Here is a 17,098-nt window from a genome sequence, read left to right as displayed (position 1 = left end):
TCAACATAATGGCAATCAACGAAGAGCTATTTCAGGTATTAGTGTAAAAGGTGTTGAATGGACACTTGGTATAGGAAGAAAAGCAGATGTAAACCACTAGGAACCAAAAGGCGGCGTTATGTACAGTGGAGACAAAATAATAAAACTCACCGAAGAGCTCTTATGTGAACTATATAACTGAGACATTCAGCCCGGGAACAAAGTAAGTGTACGCATCACAGAAATGCCGGTAAGAAAGAAACGCAAAGATAAAGAGGCCCTAAAAAGAATGAAAAGAGGGAGAGCTGCGGCGAAAGATGGTTTTAGTGTAGCTTAGATCTTATAGAGTGCCGGAAAAATTGCTGTAATTAGCCATCGAACCTTTCCACAATTTACAAGAATAAAAAAAGAATTATTTCGAAAGCGTGGAAAAATACAGACATAAGCTTCATATATATATATATATATATATATATATATATATATATATATATATATATATATATATATATATATATATATATATATATATATATATATATATATATTTATAAGACCTAACCTGTATAAGAAACTATCTCATTATAAGCTTACTGTCAGATATCATCATCATCATCATCATCGTTTAACGTCCATTTATTCCCTATGGTGGGGTTGGACGGGATATGAGCCTCCTCCACTGTTGCCGGTCCATAGCCACTTCTTCCGTGATGTTCAGCCTCCTCATATCTTCCTCCTCAGACATCTACACATCATTCACACACAAAAAATATCAGAGTATCAGAAACAGTAGATTCTGATATGTCAAAGCAAACCGGCTTTCAAGTGGGTTCTATACCATGAATTACATCCAGATTGTAAAGTAGGTAATTCAGCACAAAAAAAAGAGATCTTTGACATTCAATTACGTGGAAATCGCAGCGGTGAATGCGTTTCGACTAATCTATTTTTGACTTCAAGACGTATATAAAGACGGAACACTAATAACAAACACCGCAAAAGTTCCAGTTAAAAATAAGTAAATAAAAGGCAGTACGATAATATCTAAGTTGTTTACGAAGTTCTCATGAAAACATTCCAGAAGCTAAAGCGGCGGAACACAGGAACTAAAAGTGGAAACGAATACATGAGTGACCTTGACTTTGCTGCGTACATTGTTCCGTATGGCGAATCTAGTGTGTGTGTGCGTGTGTGTGTGTGTGTGTCTAATTTTATGATGATGGGTTACACACACACACACACACACACACACACACACACACTTTCATGTCTTCCTTTTATTGCTTAACCGGTTTAGTATTACCATTCCTATTTTTAACGTTACGAATCATATAAAATTACTTAAACTAGACAAACCTTAATAACTCTTTTCCCTTTTGTTTTCCCATAAACTTATCTTCCGAAACAAAAAACACTACACTAACCTCAGCATTGGCGGGTCGTCGAGGAGGGGGTGACGGTCGTTCAGAAGAAAATAAGAAGAGGAGGAGGAGGAGAAGGAGGAGGAGGAGGCCTGATAATTCCTGGTTGGCAGGTGGTTGCTGTGGATGTAGTGGCGTTTCAATTTTCTTCTGTAATTTCGCTCCTTTGCTCTTCTCGTTGCCCCCCTCCGGCTCTCCACCCCCCCTTGTCCCCCTCCTCCACTCCGAGTCACCGCCGTTGCCATGGGGACGTCTGGGGGGCGGCACCGGGAGCGACAAGATGGAGGGGGGAGCAGGAGGAGGCAGGAAGGGCCTTCGTTTTCTATGGAGGAAATTATATGGGTAACTTAGGCAGGGTTTCCCGGCAACGCTCTCCAGACCGTACTGTTCGTATTCAAGGGTTTCAGTTACGAGGTGATGTTTTATTTCTTAAAGGCGTCGGCGGGAGGGAGGTTTGAAATTGGTCTCAGGCAGCGCGTCGTGCCGAAATTATTTATAAAGTTTCCCGGTGGCTTCCTCCGTGCGTAATAAGGATTTGAGAACAAAATGTCAAACTTTATAACATGCCATCTGGTGTGTTGATACTGAATGCAATTGATTTGGCCATGAGATGTAAAGGTTACCGAGGAAAACAATACTAGCCATGTGGAGTATGCTTACACCTGGGAAGACACGCAGGGAACACAGCATGGGGAGCAAATAAATGAATACATGGTTAAAAAATAAATGTATGAAATTGGATAAATTAATTGAAAAATATAAACCATTGATTGATAGACTGATAAAGAGTTTGATTGAAAAATATATATTAATAAACACACACACACACACACACACACACACACACACACACACACACACACACACACACACACACACACACACACACACACACACACACACACACACACACACACACACACACACACACACACACACACACACACACACACATATTTATATATATATATATATATATATATATATATATATATATATATATATATATATATATATATTAAAGTCCTACCTCCACAAACTGAGGCCCTACATCCTCAGGCCTGTCCTTACTCCTCCATTCTCTTTCCTCCTTCTCCTCCACATGCTTCTCCATCATCTTCCTCTCTTCCTTCCCCTCCCCATCCCCTCCTCCTCTCCCTCCCCTGCCCTCCCCTCTTCGTCCTTGATTTGATCACCGAACACAATTTTTTGAGAGGGTGTAGTCAGCCGTCTCCTCGGAGCCAGCGGGGCAGTGGAAATTGGGGCCGGGGCCAGGTCACCACTCGTCCCCGGCAGCCTTCAAAGCCCGCCTGCCGCGGCCGCGCCCTTGATCGCCGGTCCAGCTGAGTCGTGCCTCTCAGCCCTAACATAATATCCTTCTCCGAGACTCCTCCTCCTCCTCCTTCTCTCCGACCCTCCAGCGAAGAGAGCGAAGAGAGGTCGATGTCAGGGAGGATTTTGATATAGTTGTGTGCCGAGAAAAGGAAAGAGGAAGGGATTGCGATTGTGTGTGTGTGTGCGTGTGTGTGTGTGTGTGTGTGTGTGTGTGTGTGTGTGTGTGTGTGTGTGTGTGTGTGTGCGCGCGCGCGCGAGCGAGCAGTTGTTTTCCTTCCTTGCCCTTACCTATCCATACTTGTAACTTACTCTGCTCATGATTCTGCTCTCAACTACTGTTACTCTGTATTTGCAGGAGTAGTGCTTAGTGGGCTTTATCTTATATTTTTGGGCCCTCGAGCTACCTTCCCTTACTGTAACAAAATAATATTGGATGCTTGAAGGGCACACCGAGACAGTTTTACCAACCGTGGGGCATTAAAGAGAATGGCAAGGGAAAAGCATTAAGGCACATTCCGAACTGGAGTAATGACATTTTAGGGGGGGCTCTTTCACTTCTGCAAGATCAACTTTTTTGCGTGTATATGTTTTTGCTTTGCACGGTTACGTCTCTAACCATAAAAGAGAAAGAAAATAGGATGCAACCCTACCACTACCTCACCACGTGGCCGGCAAAACGCATGCTCGTCCCTAATGAGCTAAGACCAGGAGCAAGACGACTTAATTACCATTCCCTCACCTGTTGGAGGCGGCGGTAGTGGCTCTGAGGAGGAGGCGGAGGAGAAGGTGAAATAGGAGAAACAAGAAGAACACCAGTAGTAGGAGGAGGAAAAAGCTGGAGTAAGATTAACAGCAGGACACTAGGAATATGAAGCTAAGGAGGAGAAGGTGAAGCAGGAGGAATAAGCACAAGCAGAACACCAGCAGGAGGAGGAGAAGCATAAGGAATAGGAGAAGGTAGAGGAAGAGGAAGAAGAGGAACGAGCAGAACACTATATGAGTAGGAAACGAAGGAGAAGATAAAGTATACGATGAACAAACACAAGCAGAACACCAGCAGGAGTAGGAGTAGCAGTAGAGGGATGAGTACCTTGTCCCGCGGAGTACTCAGAAGGCGTCCGTCTCCCAGGGGCACCACAAACAACTGGTTCATCTCCCCCTCTCCTCCGTGGCAGCCCGAACCTCAACCCTTCCCTCCCTGCCTCCCTCTCCCCTATACCCTTGCTCCCTTCCCTCCCTCGCCACCTTCCCTGCCTGCTCCTCCCCTTCCCTGAGAGGAGTCCCGTAACCCTTTGCCAGTACAAATATGCAAAGTACCCAGCCAGTAGCGTCCTCCTGAAAGGCCGCCTCTCCCAACGCTTGGCTTTTGAATGTAATGATCCCTCCCCATAGCCCTCCCGGCCCTTTCTCTCTCTCTCTCTCTCTCTCTCTCTCTCTCTCTCTCTCTCTCTCTCTCTCTCTCTCTCTCTCTCTCTCTCTCTCTCTCTCTCTCTCTCTCTCTCTCTCTCTCTCTCTCTCTCTCTCTCTCTCTCTCTCTCTCTCTCTCTCTCTCTCTCTCTCTCTCTCTCTCTCTCTCTCTCTCTCTCATCTTTTTTTTCATATTTTTGTTGCTAGAAGTTTTTTTTTTTTTCCTTCGTGAAATTTCGATAATCTTGAATTTTCCTTTTATGTAATTTTTTTCTTGCCTATCGCATTTTCTTCTGTATCTTTGTCTTTACCATAATTCATATTCTCTTTCTAAGCATCATTTTTATCACCATTCCTTCTCTTCTTACGTTACCTACTTTCATTCTAAACAGATAATGGACACAAAAAAAAGGAATTCGAAGATATGATCAAGTATCTCTCATCCACCACCACCACCACCACCACTGCCACCACTACCACCACCACCACCACCACTACTGTCACCATCACCACCACCACCAACCTCACCATCACCATTACCATCACCATCATCATAATCATCATAATCATCATCATAACGGGACCGAGATCTTCCCTCACATAATTCAATAAAAATATGCGCTTCCTCCTCCCTCCACCCCCCAACCCTTTCCTCCCCTTCCTCCCTCCCTTCCTCCCCCCGTCCCACCAAACCCTTCCGCCGACTAGCATCAAAAGGGTTCCATTCATCGCACTGACAGATCATAAATAACAGGGTTTGGATCGGCCATACATAGGCTTAGATTCCTTTAAGTATTTGCTGTATGGGTGGATAAAGGATCACATCTCGCCGCCAACACTACATTATGTAATTGGGAGAGGAATCCTGGTTGTGAAGTATGACTGCGTGTTGTGATGGCCGGGAGATGAAGAGATTTAGGAGAGAGAGAGAGAGAGAGAGAGAGAGAGAGAGAGAGAGAGAGAGAGAGAGAGAGAGAGAGAGAGAGAGAGAGAGAGAGAATGAGCTATTACATCACGTGCGTTTTGTAAGCTTCCTATTTTTCTTCCTTTCCTAATTTCTATCTTTTCATCACATATGCCAGTCTTAAGCTTTCTTCTTTATTTTTATCTTCTCTTTCTTAATTTTCTTTTCGTTAATTTCTTCCTCACTTTCCTTTCCTTCTTTATAAGTATCTATTTTTTTTTAACTGTTCTACATTTCTCTCCTTTTTTCCATATTTAGTGTTCTTTTTTGGGGGGCATAGTTCACATACTTTATTTATTTACCCAAAATGCAAATCAAATTACGTTTTTTTTACTTAGCTTCAATTTTCATCACGCAAACGGTGTGGTATTAATATTGTAAATGGAATTGTGCATCTCTCTCTCTCTCTCTCTCTCTCTCTCTCTCTCTCTCTCTCTCTCTCTCTCTCTCTCTCTCTCTCTCTCTCTCTCTCTCTCTCTCTCTCTCTCTCTCTCTCTCTCTCTCTCTCTCTCTCTCTCTCTCTCTCTCTCTCTCTCTCTCTCTCTCTCTCTCTCTCTCTCTCTCTCTCTCTCTCTCTCTCTCTCTCTCTCTCTCTCTCTCTCTCTCTCTCTCTCTCTCTCTCTCTCTCTCTCTCTCTCTCTCTCTCGCCATTGCTTCACACCGACGCCTCACTATTGATTTCGAAACCTGATATTTTGGCTGAGATTCGATGCACATAATGGGATGGAGAGAGAGAGAGAAAAAAACATTAAATTCAGGTCACGTAATCTCTAAGTTTAGCATTTGTCACCATGTTTATCTTGGGCTTAGTAGAGAGAGAGAGAGAGAGGCAAATAGATACAGACAAAGCTCACACATTATTATTATTATTATTATTATTATTATTATTATTATTATTATTATTATTATTATTATTATTATTATTATTATTATTATTATTATTATTATTATTATTATTATTATTATTATTATTATTATTATTATTATTATTATTATTATTATTATTATTATTATTATTATATTTACCATTATTTATTATTTTTATTTTTTATTTTTTATGTATATAGTAATAGTTGTAGTAGGAGTATTGGTAGTTAACAGTAGTAGTGTTAGTTGCTCTAGATGAAATGTTATTACTAGGTGTGGCCTCTCCCTGACTCCACATGAAACATTGCATTCATATCCCGTATATTTCCCGTATTTTTTTACTTCGTTTGGAAAGTAGGAATGGAGGGATGAAAAAAATACTCAGTTAATCATGGGGAAAAAGAGAACGAGTGTCATGGGTTAGGAAACATACAAACGTTGGAGGTACTGTAATACTATCAATAATAATAATTGAATAATGAACGATACTAATAATTGTTTTCTGATGTTATTTTTTTGCATATTGGCCGTGCATGTTAACCCAGACATCTAAATAATTTGCATGACAACCGGTTTGTGTGTCTGTGTGTCTGTGTGTGTGTGTGTGTGTGTGTGTGTGTGTGTGTGTGTGTGTGTGTGTGTGTGTGTGTGTGTGTGTGTGTGTGTGTGTGTGTGTGTGTGTCGCTTTAATTAATTGCATCATTAGTTACATAAAATCACAGTTAGTCAAATCCAAAACTCCAGACACAGGCAGACAGACAGAGAGAGACAGACAGAGAGACAGACACAGGCAGACAGACAGAGAGAGACAGGCAGACAGACAGAGAGACAGACATATACTAAGACAGTCCTATACATACCCACAAATCGTAGGCCCAATCAGCCATTTATATTCTCTTCCATCCATCCAGTCAGCCAGAAGTCAGTCAGCCAGCCAGTCAGCCAGTCACCCAACCATACATCCAGACAGACAGACAAGTATGAAGAACATCGAATTACTATCATTAGCTGTCATCATCATCTTCATTATCATTATTATTATTATTATTATTATTACCATTATCATCATTATCATCATTTACTTTCATCATTATCACATCGTTACTATCATCATCATCACCATCATCACTATTAATGCACTTATCACCACTAGCAGCAGCATCAGTACCACCAGCAACATCATCACCACCATCACCATCGTCACCTCAGTTGCTCTCAGTACCACCATCACCATCACCGACACCATTACCACAATCAGTATTACCACCATCATTAATACCATCACCATCATCACCATCACCATCATCATCATCATCAGCAGCAGCAGCATCCCTCGGCCCCGCTCCCAGATGGACCACACAAAGCTATCTGATTTGCGAGCCAGCGCCGAGGGAAAAAAATATAAATATGTCGGCCAGAATCGAGGCCCATTTCATTTGAATAAAGGGCTGAGTAGGGAGCATTTTTTCCTATCACATATTCGCCGCTGACAATGTACGGCCAGTTGTGGGGTGGGTGGGAGGGAGGGAGAGAGAGGAGGTAAGGAAGGGAGGGAGGGGGAGATGGGTGGAAGGGAAGGAGAGAGGGAGGGAGGGGAAAGGGAGGTAAGGGGTATAGGAAGTGTTAGAGGGATAAAGAGAGAGAGAGAGAGAGAGAGAGAGAGAGAGAGAGAGAGAGAGAGAGAGAGAGAGAGAGAGAGAATAAAAGTAGACAAACACACTCATGAAGAAATAGAGATATATAAACACAAAGACTGCCATGCATGCAAACAGAGAGACGGACAGACAGACAGACAGACAGACAGACAAATTAAAAAGAAAAGAAAATATTAAAATGCCAAAAAATATTAATGGAAAGACTTATCGAGAGAGAGAGAATAATAAACAGACAGACTCGTGGGCATATCATTGTCTTTTTGCGAGGAGGCCGAGAAACCTTAGACGATGCCATTCTATAGGGAGGGAGAGAGGGAGGGAGGGGAGAGGAGGGGAGGGGGAGGGATGGGAAAGAGAGAGGAAGAGAGGAATGAAAGGGAAGGTAAAGGAAAGAGACGGAGTAGTGGAAGTCAAAGAAGAGGAAGTGCCGAGTGGAAATTCAGGAAGACTGGAAGGAAGGAGTGAAGAAAAAGGAAATTAACGGAAGATGGAAAAGAGGAAAGGTGAAAGAAGTGAAGGAAAAGAAGAAAAGGGGAAAAATTAAATTGATGGTGGTAAGGAAGGAAAAAGATGAAATGGAGAGCACGAAAGGAAAAAACAAGACAAAAATAGAATGAAATCGATGTCCGTAGGAAGGAAAGAAAGGGAAAGAGGGAATCGACGCAAAGAAAGAAGAAAAGAGGGAGAAATCAATTGAACGAAAAAAGAAAAAAGAAAAATACAGATAGACGAGGAGAGGAAGAAATGAGACAACAGGAAAGCGACTCAGGATAAAGTATATGTGTTAATAAGGAAGGAAGGAGAAAGGATACAGGTAAAAAGAAGTAGGAGACAGGTAAGGTAAGAGAACGTAGATAAATATGCACAGATGAGGAACACGAAATACTAAGGCGGTCCGTGCAGGTAACTCTCTCTTAATTGCAGGTAAAGTGAACGATTTACCTGAGACTACTAACAGTGGTGGTGATGGTGGTGGTGGTGGTGGTGGTGATGGTGGTGGCGGAGAAGTGGTATACATGTAAGATAAAGTATAGGTGATTTTGTGGTGTGTGTGAACCTAGGCTTGTGATTATATAAGTGTGTGTGTGTGTGTGTGTGTGTGTGTGTGTGTGTGTGTGTGTGTGTGTGTGTGTTCTGTACCCTAGATAAGCAACATAAGTCAGGCGCATTATATGATTTCCTCTCTACCATAATTTTCCTCCTCCTCCTCCTCCTCCTCCTCCTCCACCTCCACCTCCTCTTTTACCTGCTTCTCCTCTCCTTACTATTGCTATTCTACCGCTACTATTATTTCTCACCTTCACCACCTCATCATCATCATCATCATCATCATCATCATCATTGTTACTATCGTTAAAGAAAAAAAATACACCAAAAGTAAACACAATAACAACAACAACAACAACAGCAACTAATAACACTCTAAATATTAAATCATTCCCCCACAAATATAACAGATAGATAGATTGATAGATAGATAGATAGATAGACAGATAGATAGATAAGTAGATAGATAGTTAAGTAGATAGATATATAGATAGATAGATAGATTGTTATATAGATTGATCGAAAGATAGATAGATAGATAAAGAAAGAAGGAAGGAAAGAATGAAAGAAAGAAGGAAGGAAAGGAAGAGAAAGAAGGAAGGAAAGAAAGAAGGAAGGAAAGAAAGAAAGAAGGAAAGAAAGAAAGAAAGAAAGAAAGAAAGAAAGAAGGAAAGAAAGAAAGAAAGAAAGAAAAAGAAAAAAAGAAAGAACGAAAGAACGAACAAAGGAAGGAAAGAAAGAATTATAAAAAACGATAAAAAGAAAGAAAGAGACAGACACAAAGACAATGACGGAAAACAAAACAACAAAAACAGTACCCGCGTCGCACTACCCAGCCCCGTGTAAACAATGATCCACCTTCGCTAACTTACCTGTAATAATCCCTGGCATCGGGCGGCGGCAGCGGCGGGGCAGCGCGAGTAACGAGGCGGGCCAGGACGCGCGACACGTCATTTCCTGAGGCGGACGAACGCACCGACTCACTCACTCACCTGTCTCACTTACCTCATCACACCTGCCTCCTACCTGCCTCTGGACCCATAACTCACCTGCCCTTACCTTGCCTTACCTGGTTGACGTGTTTGCTTACCTTGTTTTGTGTTCTGTAATTCTTTTCTTCTTTCAGTCCTCATTTGATCCTTTTTTCCCCCTTTTTTCTTCTCTATATCCCTTGTTCTTTTATTCTTTAACACTTACTCATCCATTTCTGGTACCTGTTGTATACCGGTAAATTCCTCTTTCCAACCATGTCTTGCTTTTCTACAACTGTCAAAAACACATCTACATTAGGTTATTTACTCTTCTTTTCCCGTTACTGTGTGTGTTACAACTGATTTCTATGTATATTTATTACCCTAACCCTTTCTGTCTGTCTCTTTGTTTCTTCCTATGTATCTCTCTATACCTATCTAGCCACCTATCCACCTATTTCTGTCTCATTTCATACCAACTCCACTCCATCCGCTCTTTAAAATCCTCAATCCCATTTCTCATTCATCTACTAGTCTACATATTGCCCCTGCCGATCACTTCTCATCTTCCTTCTTCCATATTTCCCTTCTTCCTGCCTGTGTTTCCCCTTTCCCTCCCTCCTTCTCTCCCTCCCTTCCTTTCTTCCCCTACCCTCTCTTCGCGGCGTCCTTGCCTCCTTCCCTCCTTCCTTCGTGTGAACTGACGAGTACGTTTTATATTACCCTTCATTACCTCGTACGTCCGGAGAACACAACACTGATATGTGGCTCCCCTCCTCCTCTTTCTCCTTCCCCTCCTCCTCCTGCACCTACTTCTCCTCCTCCTCCTCCTCCTCCTCTTTTTCCTTCTATCTATTCTCTCTCCTCCTCCTCCTCCTCCTCCTCCTCTTCCTCCTCCTCTTCCTCCTCCTTCTCCTCCTCCTCCTCCTCCTCCTCCTGTCTCTCCGGAAGCCACAAGAAAGATCCACAACTCACGATATCCTTGATGAAGTATGTAATCTGTATTGTTTTTATTACCTTTTGTTTCCCTAGTGGATATATGTCTGTCTGTCTGTCTCTCTCTACCCCACCCCACCCACCTCACCCACCACAACCAGCACCACCACCACCACCACCACCATTATCCCTCCTACTCACCTGTTAGCCACGAAAATAACAGGCCTATAACACACGCCCAGGTAACCCTTTTTCTCCCTCTCCCTTTCTCCCTCCCACTTTGTCCCCTCCTATCCTTCATTTTCCCTCGTTTTTCCCTCCATTCATCACCCCCTTCCCTCTTGTTTTCCTCTTCCTCTTCCTCTTCTCCTTTGCCTCATTAACCTCATCCCTGTGCTCTTTATGTCCTCTTCCTCCTCTTCTTCCTCTTCCTCCTGCCAATCACTAACATCCTCACTTCACTCATCTTTATTACCCATTTTCTTTATTATCCTCACGTCCTCCTCTCGAATCTCCGCCCATCAACCTCACCTTCAGTTCCCTTCCCTCGCCTCCTCGTCCTCACCTTTCTCCCCCCCGCCCCCCCCTCAACACCTTTTCCTCGTCTCCCTCCACCTCGTCACCCTCGTTTCACCCCATTATAATTACTCCTCTTCTTCCTCTTCTTCTTCCTCCTCGTCTCCTTTGCGGTCCCCCAATCTCGTCTTACCTTCATTCTTCCTCACCTTTCCTTTCTAATACCCACGTAAGGTTGGCATCAATCACTACCATCACTACCCATTACCACTGCCTTTCCTCACCACCCACCACCGTCAGTCCACCTCCAGCTAATTGCCACTACTTCCACCATCACTATACCTGGCAACCATAATCCACCTCCCACTACAACCACCACCAACCATCCACCATCACCACCCGCCACCAATACCCTCCACAGCCACCACCACCAACATTACTTCCACTACCCACCACTACCCCCGTCAACTACCACCAGCTCATCCACTACCCTCCACCACCTCTACCACTGTCCTTACCTCCACTAACCACCACCACCACTACAACCCACCACCACCAACATTACTTCCACTACCCACCACTACCCTCCACCACCTCCTTCACCAACCACCACCACCACTACAACCCACCACCACCACCACCAGCGACTCAACTCTGGAGCTGAACAACAACAGGAAATTATGGAGTAAAATTGGCCAACATTTTGCACAAGTTTACGCTTGATAAATGACGTGAGGCCCGCCAGCGCGCTCATCCATCCGTTCTCTCTCTCTCTCTCTCTCTCTCTCTCTCTCTCTCTCTCTCTCTCTCTCTCTCTCTGCTCCTATTTGTTTGGTTTTCTCTAATCCGAGTCCTCATCTCCGGCAATTGCGAAGGAAAATTGCTCACCCTAACCATACATACTCAGCACACACACACAAAAAAGGCGAAAGGTTGGGAGTTAAATCATAAAATTGTTACCCCGAGCGCGATGAGGGAGGCGCGTAGAAAATGGGAGGCTATTATGGTGATGAATGGTGATACAGAAAATTGGTGTTTCTTGATGGAGAACTCAAGAATATTAGACCCGCCTCCTCTACCGCCACCCAACATTCCGAACTCAGGGAAAAAAAGGAGAAGGAGGGGGAGGAGGAGCAGAAGTAGAAGGAGTAGGAGGAGGAAAAGGAGTAGGAAACATGGAACAGAAGGCAACAGAAAGCTTTTAGGCTCATTACAAGGCTGTCTGTTTCAATGATTTAAAAGATTCGTCAGCCACGTCAAAGATCTGCACTACACAACAGCAAACGGAAGGAAGGGAAGCAGCAGTAGGAGAAGGAGGAAGAGAAGGAGGAGGAGGAGGAGAAGGAGGAAGATATGGTAGAGGAGGAAGAGGAAAAATAAGAGGAGGAGGAGGACGAGGAGGAAGTGGAATCAGAATCAGAGTGCATTAGTCCATCATGCAATTACTCTTCTTCAATTTGACCACTTACGAATTTGCCCTTTTCCCTGCCCCGTCGTGCATACATCACAGTTATTTTTCCATTTTCCTGAAGTGTGTGAGAACTATATTAACCTGTTTTTCTCTTGGTTTGCAGGTACGAAATAAACGTTGAAGATTACCCACTACAACTCCTATTTCTATTACTGTAACCACCACCATCACCGCTGCTACCATTACCATTACTCTGGCTTAAGTAATTTATATTTTGTTCATCTCTAGAGGAAATTCACATATTTTCATGGGTCTAGTCTGGCATTTGTTTAACTGGGCATAGGATTAAATTAAAGGTCTTTGTTCACTTGGTTTCTCATGTGTTTATGTTGCTATATTAACCACTTGCAAGTTTTTTTGTCGTATTGTTTGAATGCCTTCTCCCCTTGTCTCTCTTTGTGTCCATGAGTGTGAGGATGCGTGTTCTTGGTTGGCTGGGAAGGTTATGCGAGGTAAAGGCAGGTGTGTGTAGGTCATACGAGGAAAGGTGATCCAGGTAGACTAAAGCAGACCAAGTAAATTGAAAATATATCAAGGCATTTACTTCCTCACTTGTTCTGATTCATTCCCTCCCTCTCTCCTTCCCTCCCTCCCTCACTCACTCACTCACTCTCTCCCTTTGCCATCCATATTGTTTTATAACTCACTATTTTCTTAGCATCATTAATTCAATATGATTTACACCTTGTCATTTTTGCTCGCCTTTACAAACTAACTCACCTACCTAACCCCACCTACTTACTCATTCATCACATTCACTCACTCACTCAGTTACATTCACTCATCTACTCTCGTTGACTCACTCATTCACTCACTCATGCAATCGGGCACTCAGTCAGTAAATACATCTATCAGTAAATAAATAATCACAACAACTAAATCACACTCACTCACTCACTCACTCAATAAAAGATCATACTGACTCGCTGAATCTTACTCACTTACTCATATTCAATCTCTCATTCTCCTTCAGTCTTGTTACCTCACTCACTCACCCATTCTTCCCTCTCACGCTGCCTCATTCACCCTCATTCACCATCATCGTGATTGTATCTGTCTGACTTTGGATAAATGTCTTTGCCATCATTATTTTGCTTTGGCGACTGGCTCCATTTATTACCGTGTGTGTAAGGAGGGGGTCGGGGGGGGGGGGGTCGGGGGGGGGGAGCGTTACGTGTGCATGTGTGTGTGCGTGTGTGTACGTGTGTGTGACGTGCCATCAGCGCTGTGCCATTAGGTAGTACATGCGAGTCGGATTAAAAAAAATAACATCATAAATAACAATCACAGTCATTATTACACCTGTCTCCAAATGCATGTCTAGACCCTCCTCAGGTAAAGTATCCCGGAGGAGGAGGAGGAGGAAGAGGAGGAGGAGGAGGAGGAGGAGGTAAGCATTGTGGCTCCTCCAATTTCCTACTCCACTGACAAGGACAAAGAAAAAATATATAAAGCCAGGCCGGGAGGAAACGTTGTGAGATGTTGTTGTTGTTATTATTTTTATCGTATTATTATGAGGGGTTGTGATTTTATGAGAGAGAGAGAGAGAGAGAGAGAGCGTCGTATCTTGTGTAGCGTAATTATAGGTAAATGTGTGTGTGTGTGTGCGTGTGTGTGTGTGTGTGTGTGTGTGTGTGTGTGTGTGTGTGTGTGTGTATGTGTGTGTGTGTGTGTGTGTGTGTGTGCTGGCAAATGACTTCTCTTCCACACACACACACACACACACACACACCGGAACCACGGGGGCAAAAATACGACCACTTAGCTCACATTTTTCATTTGGTTGTATTTTATAGTTCCTCGCCACCGGAAACTAGATAATATATATATGCTCTTTGTTTATCTGGCCCAGCGTTGAGGGACGGCGACGGCGGGACAGCGGCGCCTCGGGAATGGGCAGAGGTGGGCAGCGAAGGGCAGTGGGCAGTGGTAGGGTGTGTGACAGTGGGAGACGGGTATCAGTGACTGTACAGGTGACGATGCTGGTGGAGGGAAAGACTGTGGTGGGGTGACTGGCAGCGGCAGATGAGTTTTTTCATTTTCTTTACAACAAAGGAAACAGCACAAGGGCACACAAAAAAAAGGAAATAATAAAAAAAAGCCCGCTACTCGCTGCACCTGTAAAGAATCCGAAGAGGTGGCTGTATAGTTGACGATAGAGTAGGCGGTGTACAGGCTTTCGAGGTATGGTGATTGGCAGTGGTGGGTGGTAATGGGTAGCTGTAGAGGTAGGATATGGTAGGTGGTGCACAGATTTTTCGGGTAAGGTGACTGGCAGTGATTGGTTGCCTTGTTGTGGGGTGAAAGGCAGGCTCTGGTCAATGGTAGAATATTTTTTTGCAGTAAAGGAAGCAGCTTAAGGGGGGAAAATAAATAATTGAGAAAAAAAGTCCACTAATCACTGGCCCTATAAGAGAGTGAATAGATGGGGCCAAAAGAGAGATCAGCTTCGGGTGGAGATGTGTCTTGATACTTTAAATGGTAATGGTCGGCTGCTGATGGTTATGCAGGTGACAGAGGCGGTTAAGGAGGCTTCATCAACAGTATATTAACGAGTGGCTTCTGTCTAGGGAGGTTCCGGACGGGTACGTGAGTCAAGAAGTGAGAAATTATCGGCGTCATTATAATAAATATTCCCGCGCCTCCAGCAATGCCTGAAAAATGACCAACGGACGCATACAGAAAAAAAAACCTGGGTACGATAGTAAGGAGCTTCTGTGGTACATGCTTGGGAAATAAAAGTAAATAGAGTAAATAAGTAACGTGATTTGCTTACTTATTTAACCAAAAATATAAATCAAGAGAGAAGTCCAACCCCAAAACGGAAATAAGAAAGTCTTTTTCCGGCATGGCGAGGAAAATTAAGACATTCCTAACGTGTCTTTTGGAACTAGCAAGATAAACGAATTTCCCTGCGGACTGAAACTTGAAAATATAAGTAAAAGGAAATATTTACACACAAGACGTGGAATTATATCGTCAAGATTCCAACTCGTGAACAAAGAACTATAGTTAAAACAGACGCGGCATGTCAGCGAACTACGAAATCCACATATTATTTTGTACCAACGAAGAAAACAAACAGAGGAGCGAGAAGAAAGCGCGGATATGCCGTTGTTTCTTTCTAAAATGCAGAGTGAAGACTATAATAACTGATGATGATGATGGTGATGGCGGTGGTGGTGATGATAATTATGATGATGCAGAGGAGGAGGAACAGAAGATGAGAATGAAGATAAAGATGAAAGAGGCTGAGGGAGAAGGAGGAGGAGGAGGAGGAGGAGGAAGTGAAAAGGGGTAAAAAAGAGGAAAAAAACTAACGAAAGCGACAACGATGATAATGAAGAGAGTGTCGGCCAGGCAGGTGATGAAAGAGAAGGTGAGGGAAGCCGAGACAACCTCCAGGTAGATCAGGACAGACAGGTAGGCCACGCTGGGGTTAACATATTCATGAGGCGAAACACCAGGTGAGGCACAGGTAAACTAGGCGGGTAAGCAGGTGAAATTAGGAAAAACCACAAATTTTTACGTTAGATAAGGTAATGATGGAGGTGGGATAGAAGAGGAAGGGCAATAATCAACGGTAATAAAGTTGTGATAAAGATAATGCTAGGTTGGGTTAGATTAGGTTGTTAGGTTCAGATCATGCAAAAAAGAGCTGCAGTTATGTGATGGTTAAACATAATGCATTGAGCTGTCTATACTGAGAGCAAAGGGGAGAGAGGTAGATTGAGAAACTGAGAAATTGAGAGATTGAGAGACTGAGAGATTGAATAGAGGAGACAGAGGCAGAGAGAGACTTGCATATAGAAGCCGGGGCAAAGACAGAGAGAGAGAGAGAGAGAGAGAGAGAGAGAGAGAGAGAGAGAGAGAGAGAGAGAGAGAGAGAGAGAGAGAGAGAGAGAGAGAGAGAGAGAGAGAGAGAGAGAGAGAGAGAGAGAGAGAGAGAGAGAGAGAGATAGAAACAGACAGAGACAGGGACAAAGACAGAGATGAAAACAGACAGAGTAAGAGAAAGTTAAAAAAGAGAGGCATGCAGACAGACGGACGCAGACAGGCAGAGTCAGGAAGAGGCACAGACAAGACATCGGGACTGTGCTTTGAATTATATATCTGGGAAGTCAGGGTACCACAGAGCCATTAGTCAGGGTGAGGAGGTGTGTCGCTCTGTATGACCCGGCGCAGACCGAACCGACGAGACGCTCCTGAGAAATGGCCGGGGCGGGTGTCTGGCGGGCGGGCCGATGCGGGTTGTCTGCTTGTTGTTAACCCGGTAGCAGCGACGGGCCAAATTTGTGGCTTTACCGTGTAGCAACGAAGGGCCAAATTTGTACCATGATATAAATCTCCCAAAATAGAAGATACATAAAATGATCACAAATGCTTAGAGGGACCATTAAGAAACATGATCCCTGTTGCTACCGGGTTAAGGAGTGGATCGGATCACGGAGCGCGGCAGAAATATATGAGTTCTCTGACACTCCTTGATGATGTTACTTATACTTCAAGAGAGGGAGAAGAGGGCGGAG

The sequence above is a fragment of the Eriocheir sinensis genome, chromosome 17 (assembly GCF_024679095.1).
Source record: "Eriocheir sinensis breed Jianghai 21 chromosome 17, ASM2467909v1, whole genome shotgun sequence".
Lineage (NCBI taxonomy): Eukaryota > Metazoa > Arthropoda > Malacostraca > Decapoda > Varunidae > Eriocheir > Eriocheir sinensis.
Note: the sequence above shows the minus strand (reverse complement) of the source record.